At 40.4% G+C, this 27,028-nt stretch overlaps 1 protein-coding gene across 2 annotated transcripts in view; it reads left to right on the top strand.

The window, feature by feature from the left end:
- Positions 1-27,028, top strand: part of FRMPD4 (FERM and PDZ domain containing 4) — a 187,434-nt gene that overhangs the window by 1,108 nt on the left and 159,298 nt on the right. The window lies entirely within an intron of this gene.

The following is a 27,028-nucleotide window of genomic DNA, read 5'->3' as shown; positions in this document are numbered from 1 at the left end:
ATTCATGTTGTAGAATATCTAAAACTTCATTCCTTTTAAGACCAACTAATATTGGGTTGGCTAGCAGTTCGGGCTTCTGTGTAAGATCTTACTGAAAAACCCAAAGGAAGTGTTTGGCCCACCCAATATTTAATTGTATGGACAGATCCCATTTTTTTAACCACTTATTTGTCTGCAATGTTTTGAGCTGTTTCCATCATTTGGCTCTTGTGAATAATGCTACTGTGAACATTAGTACCTGGAGGAGGGCATGGCAACCCACTCCAGTATTCTTGCCTGGAGAATCCCATGGACAGAGGAACCTGGTGGGCTACAGTCCACAGGGTTGCAAAGAGTCAGTCACTACTGAAGAGACGTAGCATGCACACAACAGCGTTAGTGCACAAGGATCTGTTTGAGTCTCTGCTTCTAATTCTTTTGGTATATACCTGGGAGTGGAATTGTTGGATTATGTGGTACTTAGATGTTCAATTTTTTTCAAGAATAACCAAACTGTTTTTCACAGAGGGTATAGTGTTCTGTTTTTTTGCAGTTTTGTGAAAAAAGTGCTTATATTGCACCTCTAATAACAGCAAGAGGCCAGTCTGTTTTCTTCTCCAATCTAAGTGAAATATTCTTAATTATGAGAAATTAGTGAAAAAGATTTGAAATCACAAAGCATAATTGGCCCTAGCCTAATAGAAGTGAACAGAGGTTGTAGGCCAAGGGGGAAAAAATGTTTCAACACCACAGACTTCATTGTTTGTTGCAGTCCAGCTGACAATGGACTGATTACCAAATATAGGATCCATGTGAGATAGGGGATCAGTTTTATAAAAACAGAAACATGTGCCAAGATTGCTATTGAGTATTTGCTCTTCTGGATAGTCCAACACATTTAAGTTAGGACTCCTGGCGAGTAGCTTTGGAAAATCTCCTGTGTGTGTTGTCAGGGGAGAAGAGTTATCTTGGGTCCTTCCTAAATAGGATGGTGAAGGAATCTCTCAGGAATCTTGAAGATATGAAGATAGGCCAGGAATTTTTAATACTCTAGATTGTTGTTCGCTAATTTCAACAGTTTGCCTGCATCCCTCATAATGGTAGAAAGATGATATTTTTTGATATTATATTATGCCATCTATTTCATAACATGGATATGAATTTATGTAATTGGCACAGTTGAGGTGGCCTAAATGCATTGACTCAAAACAATAAAAATTTCTGCCAAAGAAATGTAATTTTAAAAACACATGGGTTATGAATTTTGTGATGGTACAACTCATTCTTCCCTAATTAAAATGGATTTTTCTTTGTCGGTGGTTGGATTGAGATTCCTGTTCATTGGAGGCCAGTTGATCGATAGATGCAAACCCAAATGATGGCCTATTGGTCGGAGCTTCTAGGAACCCCAACTAGATCTACAGATATGCATTTCCATCAATGTCATTGACATTTTTAAGCGCCAGCCCAGGTGTCAATTTAACATTTACACTGGCCTAATGCCAGCTGTTGAAACATGAAGGAGCAGATCAGCAACTTTTTTAGAGAAGCCTGCACTGATTACTGAACGACAAGTTTTAAAACCAAAGTCACCAGTACCACTTGTCTAAATCCACAGAGCTTCTTCCTTGAAGAGTAAATTTACACAGTCTTCTCAAAGATACTGTTTGAAGATGTCAAAAATGGTATTTCTTTTGAAAGTCTTTGTTGTTTCTTTGCACTAATGAGTTTTATAGTTTGAGTTTTATAAATAATCAGAATCATTCTGAGTTTTTCTCTTACCTAGTGAGTGATGTCCTTTACAAAGAGATATTCTAATGACCACAGTTTCCAGGAGCCTGGTTTGCAGTATGAAGTGCAAACTACTCATTAGTTTTAGAAGTTAAAAGAACAATTTGAAAACTAATCTATTATTAATAATTAGCACCTTTGCATTTACTTTTCAACTCTGTTACATTTTCTCTTTGAAAGAGAACTGTCTTTTTTTTATCTTGTCTTAAGATCTAAATGATAACTCACATTATCATTTGGAATCCTAGAGATAGGCAATTGTTTCTGATGGAGATACAACTACTTCTAAGTGATGGACCGAGCTATGGGAGGAGCCAGGGTTCAAGTATTCAAAGTTAGAGTCTCAGAGTTAATACTATCATTAATTCTATTGAGATAATTGAGATAATTTTATTGTTATGAATATTTCAGAATATGGCTCAGAGTGGTTCAAGATGTGTTCAAATTTCATCTTTCCTCTTCTATCCTCAGTTATTTACAGTAGGGCTGGGTAGCGTGTTTTCTATAACGAGTTACTATTCCATAGGGTTAAAGACATTTTTCCCCTTTGGTGTTCATATGTTTGTTCTCTACATCTGTGTGTCTATCTCTGCTTTGCAAATAAGATTATCTATACCATTCTTCTAGATTCCTTATATATGCATTAATATATGATATTTGTATTTCTCTTTCTGACTTACTGCATTCTGAGTGGCAGTCCATGTCTCTACAAATGGCCAAATTTCATTCCTTCTTATGGCTGAGTAATATCCCATTGTATATATATGCACCATGTCTTTTTCCATTCATCTCTTGGTGGACATTTAGGTTCCTTCCATGTCCTGACTATGAAAAATAACACTGCTGTGAACATTGAGGGTACATGTGCCTCTTTGAATTATTGTTTTCTCTGGGTATATGCCCAGTAGTGGGGTTGCTGGGTCATATGTTAGCTCTATGTTTAGTTTTTTTAGGAACCGCCATACTGTTCTACATAGTGGCTGCACTAATTTACATTCCCACCAACACTACAAGAAGATTAAAAAGGACAAGTTTTGTTGATATTCTTAGAGAAATAATTTTTTTGAGGTACAAACACCATTGTGTAAGAAACATGACATGCAAAAAAAATTTTTCTCAATTTCTTATTATTAACAATTAAGGTAGACAGTAGAACAGGGGAAAGTAGAGAAGTAGATTGGAAGAGAGAAACTACCAAGAGAAGAGTCTTGAAAGGATGCATCCTGGTGGGAAATGGCTAAGAGAGGGAACAATGGGCAGGCAGAGAAATTGGGAGAAACTAGGGAAAGTGAGGTACTCTGAGATGTTTCTTATAATAATAACATCCATAAATTATGAATGAAGTTGGATACACATACTGCTGTAGATATAAATAGAGAATAGATATGGATATAGTTAAGGAGTATAGATAATCATGTAGACATTGATACAGATATAAATGGCTATAGATATACAGAGAGAGTTGTAGATATAGATGTCAGTGGATATGGACTATAGATCGAGATGGGTAGACACAGACCAGTTACTGTGCAACCAGGTTTGCCCAGGAGGTTCCTGGTTTCTGGGTATTCTTCTGGCATAATTTCTGATGGCACCTCCTTTTGTTCTCAGAGTGTTCTGACTTGGATAATAGAAGGTAACTGTATATATCACACTACCAAAGTTTAGAATATTCTTGGAAGATGTAAGATTGCATTTCATCTTGACAACTGTCCTGCGAGATAGTTAAAGCACATTTTGCAAGGAATCTCCTTGCAGAAGAAGCTGAGGTTCATGGGGACTGGAATCTCCACCTCCTATGGCTAATCAGAACAGTGTTTGCACCACATCATCAAGACTCCCAAGACCTTCGTACTTTTAGCTTTTCATCCATACTAGGCTTTGGTCAATAGCCCTAGGATTCCCCAGCCCCACCAATGTACTCTGCCATACCCTCCCTACTCAGGATCCTTAGAAATTGCCTGGGCAGCCTGATTGTCTGCTCATGTATACAAGCACTCCTTGGTTACACCTAACATGTGTCCCCCCCAACATATATTGAGCACCACTAAGTGGTGAAGATGGGGCTTCCCATGTGGCACTAGTGGTCAAGAAGCCGCCTGCCAATACAGGAGGCATAAGAAACTCGGAATCATTCCCTGGGTCAAGAAAATCCCCTGCAAGAGGGCATGGCAACCCACTTTAGCATTCTTCCCTGGAGAATCCCACAGACAGAGGAGCCTAGAGGCCTATGGTCCATGGGGTTGCAAAGAGTCGGATACCACTGAAGCGACTTAGTACGCACACATGCAAGTGATGAAGATACTAAAATAAGCAAGGTGTATTCTTTTCTTCCAAGCTCTCAAAATGTGGTGGAAGTGATATATGAAACAATAGAATATGCTTTAGATACAGGGGAAGGCCCAAGAAGGAAACCATCTGTCTTTAGGAGCCAGAGGTCAAGACACAGACAGTTGCCATTGGTCTCACACTAACAGAGAGGCCAACCATTATTCTCAACCAGGCAGTGTCTCTTTTAAGCCCTTTAGAGACACATAATATGTTTCATAGTCAAAGATGAGGGAGCAATGTGAGTTCCTTATTTTCCATTTTTGAATTAAATGAAGCAATATATGCTTATTTAACTGTAGAGGTGGGTAGAGTTAATGCAAAAATAAATGCTTTGTAAATTGGTTTTTGGAGGCTGAAGAAAAAATTTAAGCATGAGCAAAATAAATATTAAAACATTTGCCACCAAATAATTTAGATGAGCCACACTGGAGTCTGGGGAAAGGGATGGGGGGCTGGGCAGTAGGAGACCAGCCTGGAGGGTCATTTCCAAACCACATGCCCTCATTTTTCAAGTTCTAAAATCAAGAGGCTTTTTTTTCTTCTTCTTCTTCTTTTTTGACCTACTGGTTTTCTGGCCATTTTCCCCCCTAAGTTTGCAAATGTAACCCTGTGTGCATATTGGACAAGACACACTGTTCTATTATTGAACGAGCAATTCTCATGGGGGGTAATTAAACCGAGCCACTATCTTTTTAATGCAGAGGAATTCAATTCTGAAACCCGAATAGGGATATTAGTAATGAGATGTGGAAACTTCCACTTTGTTTCCCAGTATGGCTTTGGCCCAACACTGCTATCTGCCAGTCAATTTAGTGGTCAGTGAGAAATGTGTTTCTGGCTCCTCTATCTCCAGAAAAGAATAATGTGAAGAAATACAAGCACTTTGTGTGCCCCATCCCTGTTTTTTTATTAACCATAAGACAGTTAAGTCAACATGACAGAATTCTGTCATCTTGAAAATTACAAATGAGACAGCCTTGTAGTTTAGTTTCTCAGTCGTGTCTGACTCTTTGTGATCCCATGGACTGCAGCACCCTCGGCTTCCCTGTCCTTCACCATCTCCCAGAGCTTGCTCAAACAAGCTCCATTGAGTTAGTGATGCCATCGAACCATCTCCTCTGTCTCATCCACCATCTCCTCCTGCCTTAAGTCTTTTCCCAGCATCAAAACCTTTGGTCATCCTAAAGTAGGAGCCTCTGAGTACACTCTAGTCTTTAGTCTACTTCAAATGTTCCCAAGAGGGATGAAACAATTGATTATTTTCCAATACTTTTGGTAGTTCTAGGGCTAGTCTTTGTATTTTTTTTTTCACATTTTTACCCCAAGATTTCATAAGAGAGTCTTAGTGTTATTCTGTGGAGGAATCCAATAATCTTTTATTGTGTGATGAATTCCCTTCAACTTCTCCTTCTCTAAAATTTAAAGAATAAAAATAAGTCAAGAAGAGTTAAGTTATAAAATTCTATATGGATATTTTGGTTGCACCCCTCAACCCCTTGATCAATTTCGTATTTGAAGCAGATTTCAATTTCTTACTTTATTAAGCTTACATTTTAAAAACACCCTCAACAGAGGACAAATGAATCTGAGAGATTGCTCAAATTGTTACTCTGTTTCTGGCAATAAAAGGCAGAATGTCTTTGTAGAAATTAACAGTTGTGCCTATAAAAGAAATAGGAGAGATCTATTTGAGGTGGGTTGCTCTGTTATTTTGTGTGGTTTTAAATTAAGAGCTAGCATTATATTAGAGAAGAGGCAGTTTGCCTCATTTTTGTGTTTTTGGTGAAGAATTCTTAAATAAAATGTTTCGCTTCCAAGTACACACAATGAGTTCTGCATAAAATGTAAATAATTGCCTCATTGCAAGAGCAAATGCCATTTAGGTAAATGAGTTCCTTAGGATTCCAAGCATCCACTCAAGGGGAGGGAGGTATATTATAATCTTGGAAGTGCAGGAACAAAGTGAACGTGATAGTATCATTACACGAAATGAAAGGTAATTATGTCATGTCAACGCGAAAGCTTCCCAGGCTGAACATTCGGGGCTGTTTATTCCCTTCATTGGAGCAGATTTGTTTTCTTTCGAATCTGACAAAGCACCTCTCCACTGAGTTAATAATCACTGCTCTCAGCTGGAAGGTAAGTTTGCATAGCTGATGGAAGGGCTTTTAACAGGAAGGCTCTGAAATGACACCATCCTTCCAGATCTACCTTAGCATATGCACAGCAAACTGTGCTCAGCAGACTTCTCCTTTATTGGAGGTTATTTCATTTTCCCTACACATTTAGTTTTTGAAACTTTGCTGGTGGACTTAATCTGGCCATCATCTAGGACACGTCCCAAATGCACTTGCTTATTTGTCCAGCAGGCCAAGGTATCTGAAGGGAATGTAATTATTCGAAGTCCCTTGGGCTACTTGATTCCAGCTGAGTTGGGACACGTGCATTTGGAAGAGCTGTCGACAGCCGGCTGGCTGCTGGACAGGGTGGGCTGTCTCTTCTCCTGTGCTGTTATGTAGCCCCTGGGGACGTACATGAGGTGGGTCACAGAGCCCGTTTGGAATCCCAGGGACAGGCAGCCTGTGCAAAGGACAAGCACCTGGATGGCCAGGTTTCCATCACAGCCTGTAATTGAAATAGTAGCTTGGGGCCGCCTACCACCCCTTGCTTCCTCTGAGTGGCCTTTGTATTCCTACTTTCTGGGCTGAGCCAGCCCTTGCAGAGAGCAATTTTGATCTCATCACCTAGGGCTGGGGCCCAGGCAGGAAACTCTGGCCTGTCCCACATGGCAAGTAGGGGATGTGGCTATTGGACCAAGGAAATTGGCTAAACTTAAGAGAACAAGGAATCACCTGTAGTGGCAGGTGTCTTTTCATCACTGTCTGCACTGCTACCTAAGAGGAGGAGCAGAAGGCTGGTGACAGAAGTGCCTTCCTGGGGCCCACCAGGGGGCAGGAGACAACTGTTCCCCACCAGGCCCTGACCTCCATTTCCTCTCAAAACCCGAGTAAAACCCTCTTATGAATAGCCACCTTCTAGGGAAGTCTCTTCAGTTGCAAGGCTGAGAGATGGCAGTGCTTTTTAGTGGACACTCAGGTCAACCTGAGTCCAGAGCAGTGGTGTCCCATCTCTGTGCCCCAGGGCGTGCCACTCACCCACTGCCGGAGCACAGATTTGATGACAGCAGTACACCAAAGAAGGCTGGGAGAGACCCTCAGATTTGTCAGATAATAAAGTGAACTGAAGGTCGCTCAGTCGTGCCTGACTCTTTGCAACCCCATGGACTGTGCTTTCCATGGAATTCTCCAGGCTAGGATACTGGAGTGGGTAGCCTTTCCCTTCTCCAGGGGATCTTCCCAACCTTGGATCGAACCCAGGTCTCTCGCATTGCAAGTGGATTCTTAACCAGCTGAGCCACAAGGGAAGCCCATCCAATATTACAGGACACAGCTAAAGATGCAGGGCCGACTACTTCATTTTTGGTGCCCATTCCAAAATGAAAACGTGTCCCTTATTCAAACAGCAGGATGAAAGTGCTCATAAATGTAAAGGATTTCCCTTTCTCCTATGTCTCTCTGTCAACATGTCCAAGTCTTTGATTTTCTATTAAATGCCATTGGAAGCAGAAAAAAACAAAATTTTTCAATCATTAGCATGAGTGTTCCCAATCATTTATATATTATGCAGTGTGAGTTTTAGATGCAAATAGAAGAGCAGGTAACTCATATGAGGAATTGCTGTTTCACATGTACACATATTTCATTCTGAACAGAGAAGTAAATGCACAAAATGAACTCAGTGGTTTTTGTTTTACTTGTTGATATGAGCACACGCCACCAAATCTCCCTTCCTTTGGCTTGCTGATTGATAAGGAGAACCAACAGTCAGCTCAGTGGTAAAGAATCCGCCTGCCAATGCAGGAAACATAAGAGACATGGGTTCGATCTTTGGATTGGGAAGGTCTCCTGAAGTAGGAAATGGCAACCCACTCCAGTATTCTTGCCTATAAAATTCCATAGATAGAAGAGCCTATTGGGCTACAATCCATGGAGTCACAAAGAGTTGAACACAATGGAGCGCACTTGAGAGCAAGCAAGGGGAACCAACAGGAAAGTGAATTCTGGGTGCCCCTATTTTTCCCATGCCTTATGTGTCATCACGTTGAGTTTAAGGGGATGCCTGACCAGTACAGGGTGATCACACGAGAATGAGAGGATAAACAAGGATTCCTTGATCATTCATGTTGCTCAAAAAGCTACATCTGTTCAGAACTAATTAGCCTTCAGTTTTCATCTCCAAACCTCTCTTGAGGTGTTTTAAAATTAATTTCTCATGCATTTCTCAGTAACAGCCTAGGAAAGAGGGAAACTTGCCTGGAGCTAGCTATTGACTGCCTCAGGAAGCCGTCTCCATGCCATTTCCAGGATGGCTTTTGTCACCCTAAGGTATATACTTCCCCAGTCTTCTCCTGTCAGCTATTAATTCTCTTGGTCAAGTCAGCAAGCTGTGTGTGCTATGTCACTTCAGTTGTGTCCGTCTCTTTGCGACCCCGTAGACTGTAGCCCACCAGGCTCCTCTGTCCATGGCTTTCCCAGGCAAGAATACTGGAGTGGGTTGCCATTTCCTACTCCAGGGGAATCTTCCTGACCCAGTGATTGAACCCACATCTCTTACTTCTCCAGAATAGGCATGCTTTTTCTGTAAAATGTCAAATAGTTAATATTTTAGGCTTTGGAGACCATGTGGCTTCTCTTTCAAATGAACACAATGCAACTCTGCCACTGTAGGGTGAAAGAAGCTATAGGAAATGTGTAAATGATTGGACATGCTTGTGTTCCAATAAAACTTTATTAACAAAAATTGGTGGCGGGCTGGATTTGGCTCATGGGCTTTAATAGTTTGCCAAACCTCGCTCTAGAACATCATGTGCTTGGCTGCAATCTCATATGAAAGGAACCATGCCAGACATTGGTAAAGTGACTTTTGAGGCTGCATTGTGAGTCATGTAAGGAGTTAAAAGAGGACTCCAGAGCCCCATTTTTTCCTACTTGTGCCAGAAAGCTCCATGATGTATCTCTTGTCAGTAAGAGTTCTTGTACAGCTCTGACAGTCACTGTTGTTGTTGTTGTTGTTGTTGTTTTTCAGTCGCCCAGTTGTGTCCAACTCTTTGTAACCCCATGGACTGCGGCACACCAGGCCTTCCCCCGTCCCTCATCATCTCCTGGTGTTTGCCCAAGTTCATGTCCATTGCATCGGTGATGCCATCCAACCATCTCATCCTCTGATGCCCTCTTCTCCTTCTGTCTATTGTCTTCTGAGATTCATTGCATGCATGCTATGTTGCTTCATTCATGTCCAACTGTTTGTGACCCAAGGACTATAGCCTGTCAGGCTTCTCTGTCCCCCATGTCTAAAAGGTATTCTAGGAATAACATTGTTAAAATCCACTAAAGAAGTAGAATTTTTATTTTCAACATTTCATGATTCCCCCCGCACACACATTTTCAACCAACACCTTCGCTGTAGGGGGTTTGAGGGACAAGAACTGACAGCAACTTGAAGCCCAGTCACGGTGGAATGCTGAATGCAAGCACAAATAATTATTAGGGAGGTGAAAATTACATAGCAACTTGCTCATACTAATGGTCTACGGAGAAACAGCTCCATTGTAATTTCAAAACGTTAATTGTCCATAATGTTTTGAAGAAATTCTACTCATTATCTTTTTCAAATTTTATAAAGCTCCCATATAAAGGTCCCCAGTTTATTTTTATTCTGTTCTAGGCTGTTCCCTTGGCTTCCATGACACCATCCCCCTTCTTTTGTTCCAAACTCGAAGAATATTCCTTCTCATGGCTCCTCAACTGGTTCTTTTTTATCTCAACATTCAAAGTTCACTTTGTCATATTTTCAAGCCTATATTTCTACTTAGAACCCACAAAAAAAGAAAAAACAAGGATTCATGAACATAAATACTTTGATACCATTTGGTTTGAATCCAAAAATTTCTGGAGACGCATGACTGTCCCACTACAGCAGGCAAAAGAGATCAACAGGGCTTGGTTTGCACTGTCTGGAGTATTGTCTTCGCAATAGCAGTTGGTCAGTAAGTGTTTGTTAAATAAGTACTTGCATGTGTGTTTGTATGAGTAGATTTTTTTTTTGTTTGTCTGACTGGTTGGGTAGTTGTTTTTGGCCGTGGGGCATGTGGAATCTTAGTTCCCCAACAAGGGATCAAGCTCTTGCCTCCTGCAGAGGAGGCTCAGAGTCTTAACCACTGGCAAGTCCTTTTTGTTTGTTTTTTATTTGAGGAGGTGGGTGAATGCATTATTGGTTGGATGAATAGACTTTTCTCTGAAAGGTTTTGCTCAGTACATTGTTAGGAAAGATGCCGATATACAAATCAGTGAATGAAAATTCTCTCTTTAATTTATTGATATAGAAATGTCATACCAAACGTTGGTCTTATTATTTCCTCAGAAGACCTTAAAAGTTCATCAAGGCCTAATCAGTGAAGTATATCTTAGTGTAGCTATTTATGTGTGTGTCTACACTCAGTCGGTGTTCAACTCTTTGCAACCCTTTTGACTTTAGCCTGCAAGGCTCCTCTGTCCATGCAATTTTCCAGGCAAAAACAGTGGAGTAGATTACCATTTCTTCTCCAGGGGATCTTCCTGACCCATGGATTCAACCCGTGTGTCTTTCGTCTCCTGCATTTGCAGGCAGATTCTTTACCACTGTTTATATGAGCTCCAATATTCAAGATATAATGAAAAAACCTTTTTGGGGTAGTTTGATTGCAGTATATTCCAGCAACAAGTGTTATATTATCATAAGCACAGAAATAAAAGAGTAAAACCTCCTGTGCTAGAATGCTAGCTCTTAGTACTAGCTGTGTCATGCTGGGCCAACATTTGGACACCATGGGTACTCATTTTTCTCATTATAAAATAATCTATATTAGAAAACTCTGTCCACTGGGAACCTTGTGAGTTACAAGAAGCAGAAATTCTTAACCAGTTTATCTTATACAATAAAGTGTCTATCTTTTTGATTTATGTATCTAGAATATAGTGGTAAAGCTGTCATGGCCTAAGGAGACATGACAACAAAATATGATGTGGTATCCTAGCTGGTGGGCTTCCCCAGGGGCTCCGTGGTAAAGAAACTGCCTGCAATGCAGGAGACTTGGGTTCAATCCCTAGGTCAGGAAGATCCCCTGGAGAAGGAAATGGGTATCCACTCCAGTATTCTTGCCTGGAGAATTCCAAGGACAAAGGAGCCTGGTGGGTTACATTCCAAGGGGTCGAAAAGAGTAGGACAGGACTGTGCAAATAACCAACAACAGCAATCCTGGATGCCATTCTGGGACAGATAAAGGACATTTGGTAAAACCTCAAAATCTTCAACTTGTCTTGTAAAAAGGCATTTGGAAGGCCATGCAGTCTTTTCTCTTTTCCTGTGGGACCTAGTAGTCATAGTAACTTGGTTGCCATAGAATACTTGGGAAATACAGGACAATATACTGTGAAATATTCAAGATACTTACTCTTTCCCTTCACCATTAGTCGAAATTAAAGATGACTTCACATCTGCAGTACAATTTGTGGAGTTGGGTTAAAACCCTGTCATGTTGCTAAGCAATTATTTTCCTATTTTTATTCACCTTTATTTCTGCCTCTTTTTCCCTAGCTTAAATATTTAGTAGACTAGAACTGTCTTTAGAATGATATATTTCTTAAAGGCTTTATTTTTCAGTCATTGGTCAGAGTGCTATTATGTAAATGACTGAAGTAAGTATTAGGAATGTGAGTTTGAAGATCTTCAGGGTCAGAGGGTGACCCTGGAGAGAAAGGCTTGGGAAATAGAACTGAATAATAAAGGAGCAAAGAAAGGATAAAGTCAAGGAAGCTTTTAAATTCCTGTAGGCAGAGGGTTTGACCACATCTCTGGAGGAAGATGAAAAGAAGACAGGCTTGGGAGTAGAATGCATTGGAAAAGCATGGCACTGGAAGAAGGCAATGATCTCTTTTTATAACTAAAACAGGCAACTGTGGCATGATTTGTTCAAATGTATTTTGGCAGCCTTGGAATTATAGTCCAAATACATTTAGCACATATAATAACTTTTAAAATGTGTTCATTGTTGGCTTGTGATCTGCCTACTTCTTAAAAAAAAAAATCAGAGCCTCATTTAACCTATGCATTTCTTGTGCAAATTAAAAATGGTACCCCCTTTTGTTGTGTGGACCACAAGAAACTTCAGAAAATTCTTAAAGAGATGGAATACCAGACCCCCTTACCTGTCTCCTGGGAAACCTGTGTGCAGGTCAAGAAGCAACAGTTAGACACAGACATGGAACAATGGACTGGTTCAAAATTGGGAAAGGAGTACATCAAGGCTATGTATTGTCACCTTGCCTATTTAACTTATAGGCAGAGAAATGAGAATGCCGAGCTGAATGGGTCACAAGCTGGAATCAAGATTGCTGGGCGAGATGTATGGACACAGTAACTTGGAAACTTACAATACCATATGTAAAATAGATAGCCAACGGGAATTTGCTGTTTGACTCAAGAACTCAAACCAGGACTCCCTAACAACCCAGAGGGGTAGGTTGGGGAGGGAGGTCCGGGAGGGAGGTGACATGGCTATACGTATAGCTGATTCTTCTTGATGTTTGACAGAAAAAACAAAATTATGTAAAGCAATCATCCTTCAATTAAAATTAAATAAAATTAATACAATTAAAAAATAAAGATTGCCAGGAGAAATATCAGCAACCTCAGATATGCAGATGATACCTCTCTAATGGCAGATAGTGAAGAGGAACTAAAGAGCCTCTTGATGAGGGTGAAAGATGAGAATGAAAAAGCCGGCTTAAAACAACATTCAAAACCTAAGATTATGGCATCATGTCCCATCACTTTGTGGCGAATAAAAGGAGAAAAAGTGGAAATAGTGACAAACTTTCTTTTCTTGGGCTCCAAAATCACTGTGGATGGTGACTGCAGCCATGAAATTAAAAGAAGCTCTTTGGAAGAAAAGCTGTGACAAACCTAAACAGTTTAATAAAAAGCAGAGATATCCTTTTGCTGACAAAGATCCGTGTATTCAAAGCTGTATTTTTCCCAATAGTCATGTACAGATGTGAGACTTGGACCTTAAAGGAGGCTGAGTGCTGAAGAATTGATACTTTTGAACTGTGGTGCTGGAAAATACTCTTGAGAATCTCTTGGACAGCAAGGAGATCAAACCAGTCAATCCTAAAGGAAATCAACCCTAAATATTCATTGGAAGGACTGATGCTGAAGCTCCAATACTTTGGCCACCTGATGTAAAAAGCCATCTCCTTTGAAAAGATCCTGATGCTGGGAAAGATTGAGGGCAGGAGGAGAAGGGGGTAACAGAGGATGAGATGATTGAACAATATCACCGACTCAATGGATGGGTGGCAATGTGTTTGAATAATTGTTCCCCAGGTGCAATTTCCAAATAGAGTCCAAGGGCCATTTAAAAGACAAGGCAACGAGGTTACCAGGAGGAATTCACCTACACTGACACCCATACATATATCAAATGTAGGGTTCATTTGTCTAACTCTTCACAAAAGTAAAATATTCTAATACTGGCAGGCTAAAATGATAAACTCTAGACTTTTATTATAACTGTCGGTTTAATGGCAAGATTTACAAACGTGCACTTCCCTCCTTGTGTGCTCTGTTGAGTCCCTGTTACGGGGCGCACTAGGGTTCAGAAGGGAGGGTTCCCTTTGGTCCTCATTCTGAGTGCGTCCGTGTTGCCTTTGCTGTTTGTTTTCTCTATGGTCTTTGTTGTTTCCTTTCTTTTATTTTCTGTGTTCGAGGACTATCACTTGGCAAACTTCTCACATAGCTTTGGGCTTTAAATCTGCCTTCTAATAATAGCAGCTTGCATGCGTGCATGCTAAGTCGCTTCAGTTGTGTCCTACTCTTTGCATCCCCATGGACTGTAGCCCACCAGGCTCCTCTGTCCATGGGATTCTCCAGGCAAGACTACTAGAGCGGGTTGCCATGCCCTTTTCCAGGGGATCTTCCCCACCCAGGGATCGAACCCACTGTTCCTTGGCTCCTGCATTTCATGCAGATTCTTTAGCACTGAGCCACCAGGGAAGCCCAATAATAGCAGACCCTTCCCCCCAAATATCTTGATTCCTCATTTCCTTTTAATTATAGTTTATAATCTGTTCATGACAAGGAAACCAGTTTACTAGGGGAATTTATCCTAGTCTACTGAGATAAGAGTTAATTGACTCTATGCAAGTGCCTCCTGTCCCCTGATGAAACAAACGAACCTAAATTTTAGTGCTCAGGTGGTGTGATACCTCTGTGAGATGCTGAAACACTCTTGGCTGAGATGACCCATATCCTTTCTATCACTTGATTGTTGTGTTCCACATGGGTACATTTATAGAAAGTAACCTCCAGATAATGTTGTAATGGAGGGTTTTTATTACCTGTGAATAAAATCTAAGGTACAGGAAAGCCAGGTGATTAATTGTGTGAGCTCTGAAGCTTGGCTGCCTGGAGTTGAGTCTCTTGTGTCAGTCCCCAGTTGTATGATGGAGGGCAAGGTGCCTAACCTTTTGTGCCTTCTTTTATTCATCTGTAGAATGGGCCCAAGAGTAGCACTTTCTCCATTGAATTGGATGAAGGTTAAATGACTTATTCATGTAAAGTGCTAAGAATAGGAAGTACTTAAGTGTTAACTATTTTATTTATTATTATAATTATTAAGAAGAGAAGGAGGAAGGCAACTTGTTAGGGAGCAAGTTCTCCAAACACACTTCAAGTTAAATATCACCAGTGGAACTGGTGCCTAGAAACAGATGTGTATTTTCCATCTCTGATATTTGTCACTTTGAAATGTACAAAGTTCCTGAGGTAGCAGTGTATTAGATGTATTAGTGAAGGATCTACAGAGACACAGACCCAATAAGGTATATAGAGATATACGTAAGAAGAGTCTTGTTACAAGAAATTGCCTCAGAATTACGGAGGCTATCCAAGGGCAGTAGAAGAATATTCTCTCTGAAGCAGAAACAGCAAATTCACCCCTTGTCCTCCTGTTTGTTCTATTCAGACCTTCAGTGGATTGAAGGTTGCCCACATTTATTGGTAAGGTTGATTGTTTTTACTGGGTCTGCCAATTCGAATGCTCATATCTTCTAATGTTTTCCCAACTATCTGGCCATTCCTTAGACTTGTCAATTGAAGAGTGAAAGTGAAAGTCATTTGGTCATGTCTGACTCTTTATGACCCCATGGACTATACAGTCCATGGGCTTCTCCAGGCCAGAATACTGGAGTGGGTAACCGTTCCCTTCTTTGGGGATCTTCCCAACCAAGGGATCAAACCGAGGTCTCCCACATCGCAGGCAGATTCTTTAGCAACTGAGCCACAATGGAAGCCCAATAATACTGAAGTGGGTAGCCTATCCCTTCTTTAGTGGATCTTCCTGACCCAGGAATCTAACCTGGGTCTCCTGCATTGCATTCAATTCTTTACCAACTGAGCTACCAGGGAAGCTAGACTTGTCAAGTTTACATAAAATGAATATAGCTGAGAGGGAAATGGACAGCAATGCAATGATAGTAGGAAGCTACAGTGCTCCACTTCCATCAGTGAATGGATCATCCAGGCTGGATCACTGGGAAAACAACAGATTTAACTAACACCCTGGACCTTATGGGGCTTTCCTGGTAGCTCAGCTGGTCCCTTGTGGCTCAGCTGGTAAAGAATCTGCCTGCAATTCAGGAGACCTTGGTTCGATCCCTGAGTTGGAAGATCCCCTGGAGAAGGGAAAGGCTACCCACTCCAGTATTCTGGCCTGGAGAATTCCATGGACAGAGGAGCCTGGTAGGCTAAAGTCCATAGGGTCACAAGGAATCTGACATGACTGAGTGACTTTCACTTTCACTTTCTGGACCTGTGGACCTAACAGACATAGAGTGTTCCATCCAGCAGCATCAGGGAGCATGTTCTTCTCGGTCACACATGGAGCATTCTCTAGGATGGGTCGTATGTTGGCCTTTGGAGCAGATCTTGACAAATTTGGGAAGATTGCAATCGTATCTTCCAACTACATTGCAATCGTGTCTTTTCCAGTCACACTGATATGAAATCAGTAGAAAAATGGAAAAATGCACAAATGAGTGGAAATTGGACAGCATGCTCCTGGACAGCCAATGAATCAGGTAGGAAATATAGAAGATTGGGGAGTATACTGAGTATGGAGATATACTAATACAACTATAATAGATGTTTTTATTTTCATTTTTTTGAGGTGTAACTTATTATGAAAGTCATTTGTGTTGAGTGTACAGTTCAGTGCCTTTTAGTAAATTCAGTTGTGTAACTGTCATCAGTATCTTTTTTAGAATATTCTTATCACTGCCAACTTAATTATGTGCTCATTTGCAATCACTTCCTTTTCTCACCCTCCACCCCAAGGCCTGGTATCTACTAATCTGCTTTCTGTCTCTGGGATTGGCTTTTCCGCATATGCCATATAAATGAAATCATATTATATATGATCTCTTGTGGCAGGCTTCTTTTACTTGTCTTAATGTTTTCGTTTCATTCATATTATTGTATGTCTCAGTAGTTTCCTCCTTTTTATGGTTGAATCCCATTTCATTGTATGTATATATCACATTTTATTCATCTGTTCATCAGATGGTCAACATTTGGGTTATTTCCACTGTTTGAACATTCCTGTAAAAATCACTTTGTGTGAACATATGATTGTATTTCTTCTGGGTAGATACCACAGAGTGGATTTCCTGGATCGTCTGGTAACTCTGTGTTTAAGTTTTAAAGAAATGGCCAACTGTTTTCCATTTTACAATCCCACCAGCAATTTCTCCACATCCTCATCAATTCTTGTGATTATCTGTCTTTAATTGAGCTTCCCTAATAGCTAAAGATACTGAAGGGTCTTTCCATATGCTTTTTGATCATTTATGTATCTTGTCTGGAGAAATACTATTCAAATATTTTGTCTATTTTTAAATGGGGTCATTTATCTTCCTATTATTAAATTGTCAGTGTTCTTTCTATATTCTGAATAAAGCATCCCTTTTTATTTCCTGAAACATTTTGAAATACATTTTTTTTTTCAGTCTCAGAGTGCTATTGGGGAGGTAATTGAAAGTTCCAGGGCCTTCATAGTGCCTCATCGCAAAAGCAACCTTGATTAGAAGTTGCCACAAGCATCTAGCCCTCTGCAGGCTCCCCTGCTGGGTCAGGTCCTGTGGCGTGACCGATTCATCAAAGTGTAGTTTGTCTGTATCAGTCTCCCAGCAGCGGGAGCTGGGTGCACAGGAAGAACTAGGTCTGACATTAGCAGTCATGTGCCCTGAATTTTAATTTTAAGCACCTTTGGTCTTAATGTTTGCTCCTGAAATCTAGAGCAGCCAGAGTGAGTGACAGGCGCTTATAATGAGATCCTATCCTGGTGTATGATTCTTCATACAACCCCAAGTTTGCTTCTTGGTTCACAAGGAGCCTCTTAGGGCAAGCAGCATTGTGGGCTGTTGAACTGAGGTGTGCAGAAACTGCTGACTCAGAGAAGTCCATTTCTACAGGACTTAAGAGGAATCCTAATGTCACTTTCACTCCTCAAAAGCCTCCCTCTGGATTCTTTTCCTTGGGCGGGCCTTCTGTGTCTACACTCATAACACACTTTCTCTATCGTTCTCTTGTGTGAGCAGCAGCCATCTGGGGCTCCTATGAGCCTTAGAAATGCCTTTTACAACGTTGTGGAAAGTGTAACCAATGAAGCTCCTTGTGTTTTCAAAAGAGATCATCTATCGGTGACAATAGAAAGGTTTTAAGTTTCTGAAAGAGTTTATCTTATGAGAGAACAGTTTAATTTTCTACTGAGCCAAAAAGATTTCTTATGCTTTAAAATAATATTGTTGCCTTGTACATCAGTGTACATATTAAGAGGAATTACCCATAGATGGCACTTTTTAAATCCTTCATCTTTTACAACACATTAGGTTGTTAGTGCTACTCCTGAGATTCACTCTTAGAATGAGAAGTAAAAAAAAAGAAAATTCAGAAGAATGATTTTTTCTTATCTACAGTCTGCCTTTATCTGCTACATTCAGTCAGCTTCATGGGTTATCAGGTAATCAAGATCAAATTTTGGAAAGCTGGGAAGACATAGTCAAGCAATCCCTGAATAAAAGACTAGCCTTAGTTGATCATTTTGTCTTGTAAATTGTAAACTCGTAATCTGTATATCTCATGAGGGATAAATACTGTTGAGTAACTACAGCAGTCCCAGATATTTCATGGTGCTTTATTAAAGCTGTTAGTGATTTTTCACTTGCTGTAAAATGACACACTAGTAGCCTCTCTCTGGCTGAGCCCTTAGGCGAGAACTCACTAGAGGTGTTTTCTCTTATGTCACCTTGCATTTAGCTGCATTTCTTCCTTTGTTAATTAACATTTCTGTTTACTCTATTGGCACTACTTCTATTACTGTAAGTGCTTTTGTTAATCCTTTGGGCTTAGGGCTTGCAATATTAATTGTCCCTTACCCAACATCAGAGAGATCTGAGTTACAGTTGGTTTTTGTCTTCCTCCTTCGTGAAGCCCAAGCAAAACCCCATTCCCTTGGAATCTGGGTGGTTTTGGTTGTAATTGGTTGGTTGATTTTCTTTTACATTTCTGAGAACTACTCCACTCCAGGGAAATATCCTTCTCCCATTTTAGTTATCTTCTATATGACAATCAAATGTAGATAAAAGCCTAATCTTCATTAGGTAAATATACTTGCAATACCTATGCGAAGATTAGTTCCAAACTGTCTCTAATGTATCACCACAGTGTTTTGCAATATTTATTTGTTCTACTAGTCAAGGTCCTTACACAGCTGAAATGCCATAGTTGGGACTTTTCCTAAGGTATTAAACTAGGCGTCTTAAATTTTCATTCCAAAGACATTTTAAAGCATAAGAAATCTCTTTGTCTTAGTAGGGAAAGTGAAATGTTTTCTCATGTTAAAACTTGTGGCATTTAAAAACCTTTTTTGGGGAGGATGGTTTGGGGGAGAATGAATCCATGTATACATATGGCTGAGTCTCTTCACTGTTCCTGTGAAACTATCATAATGTTGTTAATTGGCTATATCCCAATACAAAATGTTTTTGGTGTTAAATTAAAATTTTTTAAAAAAGAAAAGAAAAAAATTACAGATTAAAAAAAAAATCTTTTTGTTGTTACCAACCAACCTGTCAGACAACAGGAATTTATTGGGCAATTACCATGCGTTTGGTACTTTTGAAAAATAGAAAAAATTACAAAATATGGCCCTGGTTTTAAGGAGCTTAAATTTGTTTATCTATTTATTTATTCATTTATTCAACCAATGTTTACTAAACATCTAGTGTGTGCCAGCCACATAATCTAGTTGAACCTAAATCAGCAGAGCAATTATATCTTAAGAGTAGTACAGGAGGAGATCAGAGAGAGGACAGAGCCTCCGGGAGGAAGCGGCTGCCCTAGCTAGATGTCTCCACTCCTTCACAGCAGGGAGTCTTCTGGTGATTTCCTTCACTTCTGAGGTGATTACAAAGCCTCCATGACCTGACCCAGCCTGCACTGGGCTCCTCAGGTTATAAACACTTGACAAGCTGGAAAGAAAGATAGGGAGTGTTGCTAAGTGTGAGATTCCTCTTTGAAGTATCTTGACCTTTGTTCCAAGGGATTATTCTTTCCAGCATGGGTGGACTGTGTATAAACATCCAGTGTTAGGAGTCCTTAAGGAAATCTCACCTTAAAAAAGGCTTTTTCATACTCATTTTTAACCCAGCATGCAGGATCATCCATAAGTATTCTTGAGTGATTTTTATTTATCAAGCCACCCAGCTTAGTTCTCTCTTTATATTAGTTATCTTTTGCTGCCATAACAAGTTACCCCAAAACTTAGTGGCTTAAAATAACACAAATTTTCTTATTTTACAGTTATGTGGGTCAACAGTTTAAACATGACTAAGGTGTAGGTATGGCTTCCACGGTGGCTCAGTGGTAAAGAATCTGCCTGCCAATGCAGGAGATACAGGTTTGATCCTGCCACAAGAAGATCCCCTGGAGGAGAGCATGGCATCCCATTCCAGTATTCACGCCTGGACAATCCCAAGGACTGAGGAGCCTGGCAGACTACAGTCCATGGGGTCGCATAGAGTCAGACAGGACTGGAACAACTGAGCACACACACAAGGTGTAGGGCCTCTGCCTCAACCCCCAAAGGGTTGGCTTGGCTCGAGGACTCATTTGAAAGTTCGATTGGGGAAGGATGCACTCTCAAGCTCACACAGTGGTGGTTATTGGCAGAATTCAGCTTTTTTGTCATGTGGGCCTCCCAAGACTGCTCCCTTCATCAAAACATGCACTCCAAGAAGTCCATAGAGACAATCTGCTCTCAAGATGGAAATCATACTTTTTACAACCTCATCACAAGGGTGATACCTCCTCAACATTGCCATATTCTAATAGTTAGAAGCAAGTTGCCCAAAGGAAGGAGATGACACAAGGCAGCTGATACCAGGGGTCAGGGATCACTGACAGCTATCTTAGAAGCTGGATGCATAATTATTTTATTCAGCAAACGTTTATCAGTCATCATGTCACTGGTGTGAGCTGATAAGTGGCTCTTGTGTTTGAGGTGCTCACAGTCATCTTGGGAACAGGAGTACATCAACCTGTAACTCACATGGAAAAGGTTATAGCCGAGTCAGATTCAAAACCCAGTGAAAATACAGGAAAGAAGGATGTCTCTCATCGTTAAAAATAAGCACAATGTCACTTCTGCTCTGGAACTTTCTCTGACACTCCTCTTTTTCTCCAATTTAATGCCCATGAAAGGTAACATTTGAGTTGACTTTTAAGAAATAAGATAAGTAGGAGTGGCTTTCCAAGTGTAAAACACAGTGTAATGAAAAGTATAAAAACATGATGTCGTGTGATATATTCCAGAGCTATGGCACTACAGTATGGCTAGAATGTTGGAGATATAGTCATGAATGGGGAATTTTCATGGCAGCAAATGAGTTTAGAAAGATAAATTGAAGTCATATTATGAAAAGGAAGTTGAATGCTATACCACCGATCTTGGGCTTTACATTCGGGAAGTGAGAGCCACTGAAGATCTTTAATTAGTACAATAAGGTAGTGAAATGTATGCCTTAGAGCACTTCCCCAGTGGCTCAGTGGTAAAGAATCCACCTGCCAATGCAGGAGATGCAGGTTCGATCCCTGGGTTGGAAAGATCCCCTGGAGTAGGGCATGGCAACCCCCTCTAGTATTCTTGCCTGGAGAATTCCTTGGACAGAGGAGCCTGGCAAGCTACAGTCCATGGGGTCACAAAGAGTCGGCCACGACTGAAGTGACTGAGCACACATGCACTCACAGATGCCTTAGAAAGGAACTGTGGAATCAGGTAGAGAGTTTGCCAGAAATAGTAGATAGAGGCTAAGATAATATTTCAAGGAGAGTTGATAAATAATGCAAAATAAGATATAGGGAAAAGATGGCAATGAAGCTGGGAAGTTCAAAATCAGAAGATGTTTTCAGGCTAGAATTGACAGGATTATCAGATCAAGGTAAAATCTGAGAAATCAGAGAGGGATATAGAAGAGCCAAGTATTTTTCTGTAATTTCTCTCTCAAGAGAATAAAAGCTTCTTAGAAAGAGGGACAACATCTTATTTAACTTTAGAATCTCAATATTTTATTGGTGCCCGGTACTTGATGGTCAGCACTTGATGAATTGACATGTGAGTGGATGGATGGATGGAAGGATTGTGATGGGTGGGTGGGTGAATAGGTGTCTGAGTGGAAGAGTGGTTGGCTATAATATGAGTGTTGTTAAACATCCAAGGAAATGCATGATAGAAATCAGTTTGGGTGACAGAGGAGAGAATGGGTAGAAGGAAGTAGTAAGACCCTCATATGGTTAAAGTGACAATAGAAGGAGAAGTGGAAGTAGGGTTTCTTTTTTGTGGTTGTTAGAGGATAATTACTTTACTGTGATGATTTTTGCTCTACAGCAACATGAATCGGTATTAGGGGTACATATGTCCCCTCCCTCTTGAACTTCCCTCCCACCTTCCTCTCCATCCCACCCCTCTAGATTGTCACAGAGCACGGCTTTGGTTTCCCTCTGTCATGCATCGAACTCCCACTGGCTATCTATTTTACATATGGTAATATATATATTTCAATGGTACTCTCTCAAATCATCCTACCCTCTCCTTCCCACACTGTTGCCCAAATGTCTGTGTCTCCTTTGCTACCCTGAAAGTAGTATCGTTAGTACTATCTTTCTTTATTCCATATATATGGAGTAATATACAATATTTGTCTTTCTGATTTACTTCACCCTAGGTTCATCTACCTCTTTTTTATGGTAATCCACGGCTTTGATGGTTTTTCATCCCTAATTTGTTATTCCATCTGCTTTAACAAATTTTAAGAAAGAGTAGTTTCATTAGAGAACAAAACTTTGTGCCAGTCATATCAACATTTTGAAATCCTATTAGATTTCTCAGTGTTTTATCATAAAATATTATGCAAAGCAACTACCAGTCTGGCTAACTGAAGCCAGTTAGCATCCCTTCAACTGTAGTAAGGGATATGCGAATACTAAAAAAAAAAAAATGGTCTCAGAAACTCACATCCAGGTTGAATTTCCTTTCAGATCCTACAGTAACCTTACCTTTAACTTTCTATCAATGGTGCAGCCATGCTTCTTGGGAACTGTCAGTTTTCTTGGACTTCAGATTTCCTGAAGCAGTGCTTCTCAGACTTGAAAGTGGACCACCTGGAGGTCTACTAAAATGTGGGTTCTGCCCGAGGCCTGGAATGGGGCCTGAGAGTCTCTGTTTCTGAGGTTCTAGGCACTTCTGCTGCTGCTGACCTATGGCCCACACTTTGAATGGCAAGGCTGTGCAGGGATCATTCAGTGTGGGTGACTTGGCTGATACCACTATTGTTGACACAGTCATGTTGTCAACCGCCTGTCAATCCAGAATTTCATTTACCTCCTGCCCTTGTTCGTGGCATCCCTGAGTGATTTTTTATTATCTTTCCCCTCTCTAATGCTTCCAGCTCCTCCGACTCAATAATAATATGTGAGTATATCCAAGCCTGCTGTCTTTCCCCTCCTCCAGATCCCTAATGAAGCTGTCAAAGCTGCCCTTCTCCCTGCTCCCTTCTGCTTCCCTTTACCCGGCTTAGTGCTCTATTTACAGTCCTCAGAATCAATCTTTAGTCTAGTGTTCCTTAAACTCTTCAAATATCCACAATCAATTAAGGTTCAAAGGTAAGGATCAAGTCCAGTTGTTGAGGAGGAATTTGGGATCTGAGAACTGGTAGTGTTTAGGAGGTCAGCAATGTGTGTAAGAAACACAAGTGAGAAAAGCAGTCAGTGTGGGTCGCTGGGGGATGATGGCTTAGCTGAAATTAGGCAGCCCAAATCCTGAGCCTCTGTGAAGCAACTGCCTGATCTTGAGGAAACTGCTTACCTTACCAGGGGTAACTGCTGTAACATAGTACATTCAATTAAATGATCTTCATCATCTGTTAAAATTAATTATGTACAGGCTGACTTACTAATGTCATATTTTCATTATATGTCTTAACCAGAAGACAGGTTCCCAACACGAGGTTCATGGATTTCCAAGAACGCTGTGAACAGGATTCACAGACTCCATAAACCTATACTGGGGCACAGAGTGGGGGGTGGGTAAGGGGTGGAATTATGTTTTTACTTTCGTTGACCTCTGACTGTCAGTGAGCATTTTCTTCAGTCAGGAATATAAGCAACAGACTAGAGTAATATTTCAGTGCCTGTTACTTGGTCACCAATAGAAACCACAAATATATCTGATGTCACATTAGAGTTTTTGTTATTATCAACATGTCATGATGCTCACCATTGCTTCAAAGTTTGGGTGCTTTTTAGACCCTCCACTATATCTCCTCATTGAACCTGCTAATGAAGAAGCACATCTATTAATAGGGCAATGATTGTAAGAGACACAGGTCACATTTGACAATATAGGGAGCCATTTTCATTGATCACAACTAGCAGGGGACCCGCTACTAACATCTACTAAATGTCCCTCAATGCACAGGACTGCCCCTCCCCCAAGAAAGAATTTTTCACTTCCAAACTTCAATAGTGTTGAAACTGAGAAGCCTGCTATAGTCTTTTTTAAAGTATATCATTTGATAACCATATTTTAGTATAATAATTTCCTTTGTAATTCTGTGTATTTTCTTTTAAAAACTCTCTTCTTAGAGGGATTCCATAGACTTGCTAGACTGTCAAAAGGGTTCCATGGCACAAAAAATTTTTTTTTAATTCCAGTATGAGGAAGAGGTAGTAAAGGTCATCGGAATTCAGATCATTTGGTTTCTAGACCAGGAAATTGAAGTCTTGACCCCTACAAGGCAACATGACACCATGGAATCAGGCAAGGTTCACGTGCCTGTTCCACTTTTACTGCCTATAGGACTTGGACCAAATAGTTTACCTTTTCTTTGTCTTAGTACATGGGGCTTCTGTGAAATGTATCAGAGATTTAGTGCCTTGAACAATAGAAATGTTTAATCTCACAGTTCCAGAAACTGGAAAGTTCAATATTAAGTGTCCTCACAGAGCAGAAGAAGAGGGTCAGCTCTCCAGGTTCTCATTTATCAGTACAAGGGCACAGATCACAATCATGAGGACTCCACCCTCCTGACCTAATCACTTCCCAAAAACCCTTTCTCCTAATACCATCACCTTGGGGGTTAGGATTTCAACATATGCAATTTAGGGAGCACATACATTCAGACTTGAAATCAGTTTTCTCATGTATAAGATAGGTAAAATTGTCCTTCACTTGCAGCAGAAGTCAGCAAACTATGACCTAAGGACCCAACCATCTGGCAGCCTGTTTTTGTCAATAAGAGTTTTCTTGCAACGTAGTCATGCCCATTTGTTTACTATTCTCCATGTCTGCCTTTGCAGTATAGTGGCTGGATTTTTGTTACAACATGGCCATACAACCCACAATGCCCAAAATACTTACTGTCTGGCCTTTCACAGAGAAAGTTTGTTGAATCCTGACTCAGAGACATGGGTATACTTATGAGGATAAGGGACACACAGTGTGAAAATTTAGTTCCTTGCCTGGTCCAGGCTGAGACACCTAGTAAGATTGCTATCCCCTTTCGGTTATTGATATAAAGTCTTTGTATCTCTCTGAGCACCTTTTTTTCCCCCAGAAAAGCCTCTTCATGGGATTGTTTGGTTTAAGTAATTATCATGCAATGCTTTACAGTTTACACTTCAAACTAATTTCCCTCTGGCTTTTAAGTTGATTTTCTAAGTAGAATATAGAGTATTTGAGCACTGTTTTTAGCAGCCTTCAAACAATAGTGTTCTAGTGTATGCACTTTAGTATTTAAATATCTTCACAAAGGTAAAGACTTTAATTTGTATGTGTATAATATATGTGTATTATGTATATATGTATATATGTGTGTGTATGCTAATTTCTCTTAAAAGTATGTGCATTGTCTGAATTTATTAAGAAAACCTTCCGGGGTTCAAAATAAATCTTACAAAGCTAATAAACCAAACTTATAAATGAATATGGTAAAACAGAGGGGTTTTTTAAATTTTGAATATGCATATAAATTATAAATAAAAGGACTAAATTGATCATTCACTTGTATGCTTTATCTGGGAATCACAGCTATCAACTTAACAAGCCAGATTCTCTTAACTCTTACAAGAAAGGACAGTACCATATTTGTTCAGATGCCTTAACCAGCAAATAGTAATATGGTGCATTTGAATCTCTCAGTTATTTCTGTGCTCAATTCTAAAGCTTCTCAGGGTTGAAAGATGCTCAAGCAAGTGTCAGTTACTGACACTTGCTAATGCAGTGTCAGTTACTGAGATGACTTTAGAGCAAAGATTCCAACTGTGTGTTGAAACTTGAAGTAGACACCCCAGATGAACTCACTGTCATTTATTTTATCCCTTGAAATCTGGGGGTTATGTTCTCAGCCTACTGGAGGTTTCAAACAACCAGTAGTTTCAGCCAAGTCGTTCTCAGGAACCTAGTGCTATATGCCAAGCTACCACTGTTGGTACCTAGGGTGTGGTCCTGGAGCCGAACTCCCTGGAGTCAAATTATGTACAATAACTAATCCTTTCTTCAATAACGCTGCAAATTGCCCCCCCTCCATTCATCACACGACTGGATTTAGCATAGTTTTGCTTCTATGTAAGTGTAAATACCCTTTCTGTGTAATTTTAACATTTTGGAACTTGGTGAAATATTGCTTCTTCCATAGTCTCAAAGCCTATCATGTTTTGTTGTTGGATATTTAAATCTGATCCAGTTGAATTCTCTACCTGTCTTGCCTGTCACCATAACTTACTCAGCTCCTTATATTAAGACACCAAATCACAGAATTTTGTTGATTCTGCAGATGTTCTCTTTAGCTCCTTCAAACTCAGCCATTCCCCCTGGAACAGGTGCAGAATAAGGGCATTTCTTGTTTCTGTCTAACTGGCATCAGGACCAAAGTATAAGATACATCAAAGGCTTCCTGGCTAGTGGGTGCCCTAGGGCAGTCACAGTGAACAACATTCAAAAAGGATAAACCCCAGGGATGTCCAAAATTAATTCAAATGGGCCTAACTCCTTTGGGAACTGTGTGGCATGAGTTGCCCTGCTGGGGAGGAGGGAGGGGTGGTGGGGGATGGATTCTTTGAGCTATTTTAATGTGCAGTCTTTGATGCAGCCTCCCATAGTGTGGCTTAGTTTGGAAAGAGCATGATAATGATGTTTAATGGTAAACTGCAAGGAGAT

This window comes from Dama dama, chromosome X (assembly GCF_033118175.1).
Source record: "Dama dama isolate Ldn47 chromosome X, ASM3311817v1, whole genome shotgun sequence".
NCBI classification, from domain to species: Eukaryota; Metazoa; Chordata; class Mammalia; order Artiodactyla; family Cervidae; genus Dama; species Dama dama.
Note: the sequence above shows the minus strand (reverse complement) of the source record. Positions and strands in the feature narration are given on the sequence as shown.